Source organism: Trachymyrmex cornetzi, unplaced genomic scaffold (assembly GCF_001594075.2).
Source record: "Trachymyrmex cornetzi isolate Tcor2-1 unplaced genomic scaffold, Tcor1.1 scaffold702, whole genome shotgun sequence".
Lineage (NCBI taxonomy): Eukaryota > Metazoa > Arthropoda > Insecta > Hymenoptera > Formicidae > Trachymyrmex > Trachymyrmex cornetzi.
Genome location: NW_017300029.1, coordinates 3,105 through 15,578, shown reverse-complemented (window position 1 = coordinate 15,578; position 12,474 = coordinate 3,105). Strand labels below are relative to the sequence as shown.

The 12,474-nt window shown below is 39.9% G+C and overlaps 1 pseudogene; it reads right to left on the bottom strand.

Annotated features, from left to right (window-relative positions):
- Positions 1 to 11,414: 11,414 nt before the first annotated feature.
- On the bottom strand, positions 11,415 to 12,179 carry LOC108767634 (putative nuclease HARBI1; annotated as a pseudogene).
- Between the last annotated feature and the right edge of the window lie 295 nt (positions 12,180 to 12,474).

The window sequence follows — 12,474 nt, the reverse complement described above, 5'->3', positions numbered from 1 at the left end:
GTGCTCTTGCCATTTTCTGAAAAATAGTGGTTACCGCCGACATTAGCGTAACCCATTGTGCACCACGTGAAGGTTGTTGGTCGGAATTTGCACATCGTGTGTGTGTGCGCGCGCGCGCGCGTGCGTGTGTGTGTAAGGTGATGAGATGAGCATTTACGTGTATGAGGGTGTATTTAATATTGTGTGTTTCCTCCTCTCTGATTGATGACCGCTTGCAATCGTTGTCGCATGTTTACACATCTCTAGATGAAGGCTACTGGAATTTCGTTCCAAATCTGCCTAAGCGCTTTTCGCAGCTCATACAAATTTCGTGGCTGTTCTTCGCGGCGTTCTTAATCGTCGTTCCATCTCGTCCCAAATGTGTTCAATCGGATTCAAATCCGGGCTATTAGCAGGATGATGGAGCAATGTGATGCCATGTCGCTCAAAAAACCGCTGCGTTACATTTGCCGTATGGGGCCGAGCATTGTCCTGCATGAATATAAAATTTCGACGTAACAGATGCTGCAGAGGCAAAACTTGAGGCCGGAGAACATTATTCACGTAGCGAATAGCCGTCATTGCGGGAGGTGGCAAAATTACTAATTCAGTTCGTCTCGTCATCGAAATGCATTCCCATACCATCACTGAACCGCCGTTATGAGCTCTTATTCGCATAACGCAGCGTCGATCATAACGCTCTCCTTGTCGGTGCCAAGTGCGTATGCGAGCATCATTGCCGTAAAGGCAGAAACGCGACTCGTCCGAAAAATAAATGTTTCTCTATTGCCTCGCGGTCCAATTTTTGTGATTTTGAGTTAATTGAAGACGAGCCTGACGATGTGCAAGTGTAAGTCTTGGTATCTGTGCACGAGACCGAGAACGAAGACCCACCTCTCTTAAGCGACGACAAATCGTTTGTTCGCTGACATGATGTAAAGTAGGAACTTCACATCGAACACACCTTGCAGTAATCGTTCGTCTTCTCAAAACGTGGCGAACAATTTCTCGATCTTGTCGAACTGTTGTTATACGATGACGGCCATTTTCCTTGACGTCTCGTGTATTGTCCTGTCTCTTGATATCGTAACCACGCTCTATTTATTACAGATACGGATACACCGACACGTTGCGCTACATAACGCATACTGTACCCTTCTTCCAGAAGTGCGATTCTGCGGGTAACTTCGAATGCTGGCAAGTGTCTGCGCAGCATCTAAAATATTTGCAATATGCGACTATCTTTGTTACAAAGAGCGAACTTCTCAATAGCCTCAATCGAGAAAAGAGAAGATTTGAAGTTCGCGCTAAGCGAGTTCGAAAATATGCGTCTATAAGCGAGAGTTTTGCGTTAGCGCTAACTTCAAGTCTTCTTCTTTCGCGCTAACCCAAAACTCTCGTGGTGCACATTGGGTTACGCTAATGTCGGCGGTAACCACTATTTTTCAGAAAATGGCAAGAGCACTTCGAAAATTCTGATCAAAAAAGACATCACATAATGATCTTTTAACTTCAGGTTAGAGTAACTTCGTCAAAAATGGTCATAATGAGATTTTTAAAAAAGGATTTTACAGGTTGAAATCTCTACTCTCAAAATCAGTAATTGATATTTCAATCTAACTGATCTTTGACGGAGCTATACGGACACAAATGGATATTTGTCAAATCTAAAACATATCGTATAATTTTGTACACACTTTACAAAGGTCTATGGCGTGAGGTAAAAATTACACGAAAATTTGATTTGCAGCAGTTGAAAGAGTGAATCTTTACCTTCAATTTCCTTTTTTATTGATTGTTGTATGATTTTTTTCCACCGAGTTATTGAACGTTAAAGTAGAAGTAATCACTTTTGCTTCATCGTTCAATAATTCGATGAAAATAAATCATACAGTGTTTAATAAAAAGACAAATTAAAGGTAAAGATTCACTCTTTCGACTGCTGTAAACCACATTTTCGTGTAATTTTTACCTCACGCCATAGACGTGTGTAAAGTTTGTAAAAAATTTTTAGATTTGACGGATATCCATTTGTGTCCGTATAACTCCGTAAAGTATCAGTCATATTGAAATTTCGATTATAGATTTCGAAAGTAGACCTTTAAAATCCTTTTTTAATTTTTGGTCTGCAATGATTTTTCATTGAATTGGTGTTCATTATATAATAATTTTTTTAAAAAGTTCTGAAAATTGCTCCCAACATAGAGTTTCGAAGAGTGAAATCAGGCCTCATATCTGAAGCGATTTTCAGCTTTCTCCGTTATATCTCAAAAACTATTCGAGATATAAAAAATGTTTTATAGAAGAGTTTTACAATAAAATTACCTCTATTTACTCACGTCAATGATATTTTTTTAGAATAATTATTTAACAATTTTTTTCGAAAATTTGGCAAAAAATTGGTAAATAATTGTTCTAAAAACGCGAATAAATGCTGATTTTATTGTAAAACTTTTATATAAAACATTTTTTTATCTCTCAAATATTTTTCGAGTTATAACGGAAAAAGCTGAAAACCGCTATATACGTTAGGGGTGATTTCACCCCTTCAAGCCGTTTTTTAGTCGCAACTGATATTTTCTAAATTCATCTCTTTATGTAAGCCACAAGTTCACAAAGTTTCATTAAAATAAGAATTTATCACCTCGAGAGGTTTCCTCGTAAGTAGTGTATTAAATGTGGTCGACAATAATGAGAACGAGGTTCATGGGAGACGGCCAATCCCCCTCTCATTTTCTCTCCCATTACACCAGTGTATGGAAAGAGATAGAAATGGCCGTCTGCCATGGTCCCTCTCTCTCATCCCTACCGACCATTTTGACACACGGATCACGCAGTCCATTCTTTGTATAAGTTTGTTCGCGTCGCTTTCTCCAAATTAATGGCCGCAGCACAGACTCTTGCATAACGCATAATGCATAGTGCATAGTGTATAAGGGAATCAACCAATCGAAATACTTTTTTTCCATGGAATGGAAGGAAAGGGAAGATTCTGATTAGTTGATTCGCTTATGCACTATGCGTTATGCAAAAGTCTGTGCTGCGGTCTTAACCCAGAGAGCACTTTGATCACCTGTAAGATGGCGGTTGGAGCAATTGGATTCATGTGCCTCAACGCTCGGTGACATGAACGGATTTAGGACAATTTGGGACAAGCGTCCTCCAGAAAAAAAGCGTCGCTCTGCCTCATGGACCGAGATTAATCGTTAAATTGAGCGCCACTCTCGTTAAAGTTGACTACAGAACATAGGTTAAGATATCTATAACAACCATGAAATACTTCTCTCAACACTACACATTCTCAATCATTACGCATGCGTGCGTAACATGCTCCAACCACACCACCTTCTGAGGTGAAGCAAATAGAGGGCCGCATTCATAGTCGAAGCTCAAGGCAGCATTTAAGATCATCTTGATGAAGCTCGTCTTATTCAATCAAGATCGTCTTGAGATTGAAACGATTCATAGTCGTGAAATAAGACGATCTTCGAAAAGAAGTTCTCGCTTAAGAAGTTCTTATTTGATTCAAGATCATCTCGATGAAGATGTACTTAAGGTTGAACTTATTTGACATTCGGCTACTTCCATACAATTTCTGTTGGATTCTCCAATTGAAACGTTGCATTTGTTACTATCTGTTCTTCTGAATTGCTTTCTGTTCTTCGATTGATTTCATAGCCATAAGTAGCTATCAAGAATATTTGAGAACAGTAACTAGAAAAAAATAATATTAATTTATTGAGTGTTATAACTGACAAAGTGAATAAGTAATATTTTGTTTAATAAATTTTTACTAAAAAATTTATAATATATTGAAATATATATTTATTCATAGAATGTCGTGCAAGGAAAATATAAATCCTAGTAAACACTATACAAATATAGAAAGAAAAGTATTTTTACAAATACTCGAACGGTATAAACACATCGTGGAAATAAAAAAAAATGATACAATCACTTTGAAGGACAAGGAAGTAGCATGGACTGAAATATGTGCTACTTATAATGAATCTTCATTGATTGCATAAGAGGTTGTAACCGAACTCGAAGCCAATACTCACCGTTCGGTCCCTTTATGTGTGTTGTATCACGGTCGCCACTCCCTTTAACCTCCAAAGGAGAAGGTATTCTTCTTTTAATCAGCTGGTCGTCAGCATCAGGACTTCCTCGCCTCGATAGGTCGGCTCGCTCCGACTCTATTCGCTCGCAGAGGGAAAGGTTCCGTTCAATTATAAGTCTGTGTTTTGCAGGAAATTCACAATAATGACTTTATTAGTCAAAGCACTTTATCCAATTTACATTGATCTGCGTAGCGCCGCTCTGGGATTCTGCGCCAGATACGCACGCCGCTTATTCTCGTTTCACAAATATATTCTTTACATAACGCCGCTCTGGGATACTCCGCCAGATACGCACGCTGATTATTAAAGATTTCACAATTGTTAATTAAACGTCGCTCTGGGATACTACGCCAGATACGCACGCCACTTGCTAATATTTCACAATGCTTTGCCTAACGCCGCTCTGGGATACTACGCCAGATACGCACGTCGCACTCTAATTAATTCACATTTATTCCAACTTCGGTATCACTTCGTTATTCTGCCGTCGACGCGGAGCGTAGCCCTCGTTCGCTGTATCGCCCTCGGCTTTACGGCCCGCAATTGAAACGGTCCCACTCGTAACTTCCGGATACTCATCGATCAACTTGGTTAGCAAACGGATAATAATCCCCGACGACGAGATTCGATAACGATCCAAAAGAACTTTCCCCACGACAACTACGATAACTACTTCACCGATTCTTAACGAGCACTCCGGCTCCAGGCATACAAGCCATTCACGAACAAGCCCGGGCATAAAAAAGCCCCGCTCCGTCTCGCGCTCCCGCTTATATCTCCTTCGCGCTACCCCCTCTTCGGTGCTCGCGTCGCTTCGTTCCATTTGCGCGCTGTTAACGCTCGCAGCGTTAGCCAATCTTACTAGCTACGCCGCTTGATTCTATTCCTGCATTTTGTCATTATGTAATTTTTTAGTTAATGTTTTTCTTTTATTTTCAGGTACTTCGCCCTAATGGAAGGATGCAGCCGCTCGCGTTCTCCCGCTGGAGTTACAAGTATTCTAATACAATTTTATTTACAGGTTACTGAAATCTTCCGACTGCACCCCCGATTCGCTATATACATTATATACATCGACGTCTTCTCTTAGGATTCTAACTATTGATTATTCCGGTACGGTAACAATATTTTGTGTACACTCGGTATTTGCAGCGATCCCAAATTTTAACGGCACCTTCCGTTGGTGCTCCTAATTAACATAACGGTCGCTTTTCCGCGTCGGCCAATTTCAAGTATGCCGCAACAGTTTTTTACAGTCACCCGGTATACGTGGTGGCTTTATATTTTGGCAATATGTCTCTTTGACACTTAGTACAAACATAACGGTTGCTTTTACTAATATTTTAACTTTGAGTATGTCACAACAATTTTTTATATTCACCCGGTATGCGTGGTGACTTCAAATTTTAACAATATGTGTCTCTTTGACACTTAGTACGAACATAACGGTTGCTTTTGCTAATATTGTAACTTTGGGTACATCGCAACAATTTTTTATAGTCACCCGGTATACGTGGTGACTCAGAATTTTACTGGCACATCGCCTTGGTAGCAACCATGAACATAACGGTTCCTTTTCCCGATATTCCGAGTTTAAGGATATCACGACGGTTTTTTATAGTCACCCGGTATGCGTGGTGACTATGGATTACAGCAATGCGTCTCTTTGACGCTTAATATCAATATAACGGTTACTTTTCCAGCAATTACAACTTTAAGTATATTCTAACAATTTTCTATGATCACCCGGTATACGGAGTGACTCTAAATTTTAATGACGAGTCTTACTTATGCTTATAGTGAACTTGACGGTCGGTTTTTGCTAGATTCCAACTTTTAGTTTAATATATCTCGCGATACCTTTTTCCCGTCTGCCGGTATAACGGTTGTTTGCTTTGTGCGTTTGTTTTCTACGATTTTGTTACCTTAAGGGCTCCAACGCTTTCCTAAACCTACCTTATACATTTATTAATGACCTTCTTCTTTTCTTTTCATTTATTTTCTTCGACAATAGGAATGATGTTTCATACAATGTTCTTAATTTTAACTCTTATCTTAATCATACTTACTTATTCGCTATGCTCTCTATTTTTATTTATTTTTCAACATAGTTTTCACTTATTCCTATTATTCAAACTTATACAATGCGCTTCCGCTTGCGCTTCTTGTAACCAAATAAATTTACATGTCTTTTACTACTTATAGTCTATGTCATACCTTTGTTTTTTAGCCGGTACGAAGATGAAGCCGGATCCTTGACTCCGGTTTCAAGGTTAAGATTATAATTGCACAATAAAAATTATACTATTATTATATTATTATTATTATTATTATTATACAATAAAACATTGTAAAACATTATAATTAAGCATGTTTAATTAAAATAATATTTTGATTATAGAGGACAACACAAAAATTAAAAAAATTATGGACTAACTTAAAACAAGGTCAAAGAGATGCTTTGATTAAAGAAAGACAAGCACGGATGGCAACTGGTGGAGGACCTGAAGTTTCTCAAATTACTATAGATCCTGATATTAGTAATATAACCCCACATTTAATGAAAACTGCATGTCACGTCCTGAGCGCGAGACTTTCGCGGTCACGAGACGCGGCGTAACTTTGTGGGAACGTGAGCGCGGAGCGAGGCGCGTGGGGCGAAGCCTTGGCTTCTACGCGGTCTTTTGACGCGTTTTTCTTTCGTTAGGAATCGGCAGCTGTCACCAGTGCTCAGGAGCGAGCACGAATTTCGGAGATAATTGATTGCTTGAGTTTTAAATGACTAGCCTTCCATGTTCTTCCAACAAAATAATGTGGAGAGTTTAGAGGATGCGTCAGTTGACTTCATTTCGCAAATCTCTCTATCCACGCTCTCCGTTATGTCGGGAAAGACAGGGAAGGATATAAGAAAGCCTTAAGGGTAAATAAAATAAAATAGAAGTGAGTTTAGCTATAATACTTTAACGTTTATTGTTCAAGGCGTATTGGTGATTATCCTAGGTTTCGAAGTTATTAGAATGGGCCTGATGGCCTTTCGTTCGGGTGCCACGTGCGGTGGAGATGGCGGAGGTCTCGGCCGCGCTGGCGGAGTCGCGATGGTTGTACGTTCTTCGGTTTTGGACTCGTGAGCTGGGTTTGGGGAGTCCGCGATGTCGGGCGGTGAGGTCGGCGCGACGGCGGTAGGCCTATAGGCGTCCCCTGAGTTTTCTTCCAAGTGGAGGGAAGGGTTAAATAGTCCCTCGCTGAAGAGCTCCCGCTGGAGTCTCTTCAGGTGCACGCGCCACCCTCCTCGTTTGCCGCGCGGACGCTTCTTCTGCGGCATCTAAGCCCAGAAAAAACGTTGGTGATTACGGCAATTGGAAAGAGAGAGAGGGAGTGCGGAGGCCTCGACGCCGTGGAAGGCGCTCGTTTGGAGTTCCGCAGAAAGATAGTTTCGGCGTCGCTGTGGGCAGCGTTGTCGAAACCAGGCGAGGAGGTAGCCCGTCAGACGCCGTGGTTGGCGCACGATCGGGGCTGGATTTCAGTGGGAAATACGGAAGGTCCGGAGCGCTAACTAAAGCGCTAGGAATGCTTACCGTTTTGGATTTTCGGGAAGAATAAGGTGACTTGTCTTTAGATGCTCTGCTTTATATACTATTCACTTCGTGGCCCCTCGCGGCAAGGGGATGTTTTCGCTCACGTGCCATTGCGAAATCGCTATTACTTGCTGATTGTGTAATTTATGATTTATTCTAATGACAATAGGGTTTTTGTTAGATTGCGCGTTTTGTTCTGCTGCGGGGGTCGCGAGATTCGTATTGGCACGCTTGGCTATCGTGTATCGCAGCTCGTTGCGGCAGGGCTTGCACTTGTTTCCTGCGCGCTTTTTTATTATAGGTTTCTTGTATCGTTTCGGATCCTTTTGTTCCTTGTGCGTGTGGAATTTGATGTTTATTTAAGGCCTTTTCTCGATTACGTGCGCTTTGGTTCTATCCGCGGTGGTTTTATTCGTATGCAGGGCCCTTTTGTGACCGGTGGGTGCATTCGTGGTTGCGCGGCGATGCATTGCATTGGCGTTGTGCGTTTTTATAGTTTTCCCGCAGGTCTGCGGTTTTTCCCTGCAGCTGCGTCGAGGTCAGTTGTTGCCTTAATTATTCCTTACATTGTGTTAACGGTGTTTTCTCCTAAAAGTGCATCTTGCATCTTTTTCGGCATTTATGTTTTGACGCAGGCGCGGTGCGCGCGGCGTTCGTACGCGACGGTTTCGGTGGCTTGGCCTATAGCTACACGCGCTTGTAGTTGGCACGTATTATATCGTTCGCTATATTCCGTGCTCGCGCTCGCTTGGTAAACGGACGGGGCGCTATGTTGTAGGCGCACCGGATGTTATACTGTACCATGTCAATTTACTTCAAACATGACTGAATCATGTTTAAGTGGTAAATATATTAATTAAAATTATTATATTTTTATACTGTAGATTTCATTACATTTTGTTTCTGTATATTTTAGAAAAACGCGGATTAGCATATGAGTTAATATCAACTGAACAGAATACGGATGTATTACAGATTTTAGATGACAATGTTTAAAATATTATATGCAATGATGAGGTTATACTTTCAATTGGTATTTATCATTTTTGTTACTTATTAGCATAATGTGATAAAATTATATGTTTGTAACGTAAAAAAAAGAAAACTTTTTTTGTAGATACAATATCAGCGGATGTAAATAATACAAACATCAATGACAATAACAAAACATCAACTTTACGGGAAACAACAGCAATTATCGAATAAAATTTTAGAAATACACCAGAAAAAATAGGAAAGGAAAGACGTAATAAGAAACAAAGAACTACAGTGTATGAAATACCAGATGCAGAAGAAAAACTGCGTATGGAACGAATAAAACAAGTTATGAAACAGGAGCAGTAACTCGCAGATATAAAATTGCAACATGAAGAAAAAATTGCTAAAATTAAAAAAAATCATTTGGAGGAAATTAATCAATTAGAGTTAAGTAATTTAAAAGAAATACATAATATTCAAATACAAGTTAATAACACCAAATTAAGGATTTTGGAGCATGATTTAAAAATAAAAGAGAATAAGTAGAGAATAGTAGATAATTAGCAGAGAAGCAGTTTTAACAGAAATTCTATTTGTTTTATTAAGTCTTAACAGTTTACTGCAATAAAATGTTTGTATTCTGTTTATTTTATTAATATATTAAAATGTTACGCTTTAATCCCGATCTATTCAATAAGTATAGTAGGGTCTAAATTCTAAGAAATTGACTAATCACAGTTGAATGTGAACAGAATTATCAGTTATGATTGTTGTCAACTATGATGTTTATGTTTCGTCAATACTTTTATATTTAAAATTAAATGATATATGTTCTATTAAATAAAGAAATATAGAATACATTGTTTATTACTATTGATTATTACTATTGTTTATTAAATTACATTTTTGTATTAGATTCAGCACTCATATTTAACACTTATGTTTAACTAATGTAACGTCCGGTGCGCCTACAATATAACGCCCCGTCCGTTTACCAAGCGAGCGCGAGCATGGAATATAGCGAACGATATAATACGTGCCAACTACAAGCGCGTGTAGCTATAGGCCAAGCCACCGAAACCGTCGCGTTCGAACGCCGCGCGTACCGCGCCTGCGCATAAATGCCGAAAACGATGCAAGATGCACTTTTACGAGAAAACACCGTTAACACGATGTAAGGAATAATCAAGATAACAACTGACCTTGACGCAGTCGCAGGGAAAAGACCTCAGACCTGCAGAAAAACTATAAAAACGCGTAACACCAACGAAATGCATCACCGCGCAATCACGAATGCACCCATCGGTCATAAAAGGACCCCTGCACACGAATAAAATCATCGCAGGCAGAAACAAAGCGCACACAATCGAGAAAAGGCCTTAAATAAACGTCAAATTCCACGCGCACAAGGAACAAAAGGATCCGAAACGATACAAGAAACTTATAATGAAAAAGCGCGCAGGAAACAAGTGCAAACCCTGCCACAACGAGCTGCGGTACACGATAGCCAAACGCGCCAATACAAATCTCGCGACCCCTGCAGCAGAATAAAACGCGCGATCTAACTAAATCCTATTGCCATTAGAATAAATCATAAATTACACAATCTGCAAGTAATAGTGATTTCGCAATGGCACGTGAGAGAAAACATCCCCTTGCCGCGAGGGGCCACGAAGTAAACAGTATATAAAGCAGAGCGTCTAAAGACAAGACACCTTTATTCTTCCCGAAAATCTACAACGATAAGCACTCCTAGCGCTTTAATTAGCGCTCCGGACTTTCTGTACTTCCCGCCGAATCCAGCCCCGATCGTGCGCCAACCACGGCGTCTGACGAGCTACCTCCTCGCCTGGTTTCAACAGCGCTGCCCATAGCGACGCCGAAACTACCTCCCTGCGGAACTCCAAACGAGCGCCTTCCACGGCGTCGAGGTCTCCGCACTCCCTCTCTCTCTTTTTCCAATTGCCGTATTCACCATACGTTTTTTCTGGGCTTAGATGCCGCAGAAGAAGCGTTCGCGCGGCAAACGAGGAGGGTGGCGCGTACATATAAAGAAGCTCCAGCGGGAGCTTCTCTGCGAGGGAAAGTTTGACCCTTCCCGGCATTGGGAGGAAGACTCGGGAAGAACCAATACGGTCGCCGCCGTCGCGCCAACCTCGCCGCCCGGCAACGCGATCACCCCAGAGATTAAGGCCATAGAACGCACGGCCACCGCGACTCCACAGCCGCGACCGAGGCCTCCACCGTCTCCACCTCACGTGGCGCTCATACGAAAAGCCACGAGACTAATTTTAATTACTACAAAACCTCGAATAACCAATAATGCGCCGTGTGCAATTAACATTAAAATAATAGAGCCATAATTACTTCTATTTTATTTATTTGCCCTTAAGGCCTTCTTATATCCTTCCCTGTCCTTCCTAACGGAGAGCGTAGATAGAGAGATTTGCGAAATGAAGTCAACTGACGCATCCTCTAAACTCTCCATATTATTTTGTTGGAAGAACATGGAAGGTTAATCATTAAAAAATCAAGCAATTAATTATCTCCGAAATTCGTGCTCGCTTCTGAGCACTGGTGACAGCTGCCGATTCTTAACGAAAGAAAAACGCGTCAAAACACCGCGTAGAAGGCAAAGCTTCGCCCCGCGCGCCCCGCTCCGCGCTCACGTTCCCACAGAGTTATCCCGCGTCTTGTGACCGCGAAAGTGATCGCGCTCAGGACGTGACAACTAAACTAATTTAATTGTACTCATATCATATTATCTAAATAGTCGCTCAATGAGAGCATTTCATACAATGAAGCCTTCTCCAGGTGGCCAGTGAAGTTCGTTTACAGGAACAACTTCATCGATATCATCGTTTTCTATTTCTTCTTCGTCTTCAAGTACATCCTTGAAAATCAGGGATAGATTATGAAGGACAGCACAGGCAACTACAATTGTAGTGGAGGTTACAAGTTTTGTTGTAAGTCCTTTTGACAAACATGGAAATCTTCGTTTCCATATGCCAAATGTTCTTTCCACTATCCTTCTGGTTCTTCCATTTTGCATTGTAACTATAATAAAAATGTCATTTTTAATATAAATTTAATTTTAATAAAAATTCTGTAAAAATTTTTGTATTATAACAAAATTAGAACCTTATTTCCTCATCAGTTGTAGAATTCGCAATTGCAGTAAATAAAAAGGGTAATGCTGGATATTCAGCATCTCCGATTAGCATACCCTGTAATTCCCTCTGTGTATGTCGCATATAAATCCGTGAATTCTGAAAAATCCTGCTCTCATGTTGACTTCCTGGCCATTCAGGAACTATATCCAACAATTTTGTTCGTGGCCCAACAACAGACTAAAAATATAAACAAAATATGTTGTATAAATTTGTAACCAATGTTAGCATTTTATAATATATTAAATTTAAATATTCAATTTATTTTATGCAATTAAATTTATTTAAAAAATGATACATACTTGAACGTTTAAAGAAAAGTATCCTTTTCTATTTCTAAATGTTTCTTCGATATTCTGCAATTTTATATGTATTAAACGTACGAGTATAATACATAATATTGATTAATAAATTTCTTATATTAGCAAAATAAAAAACATATGATAACGTAACAAAAAAAAAGAGAGAGAGAAACTATATTAACTGTAAATTTTTTATACTAGCAAAATGAGACAAATATAATAATAATATACAGGGTGTTTGGCGACTACCGCATTTTTTGTCATACGTGGGTAGAACAGCCTATACTGAATCAAAAAGTCCTGTACCATTTTGAGGTGTCAGCAATAGTTAACAAGATATTAATTACTA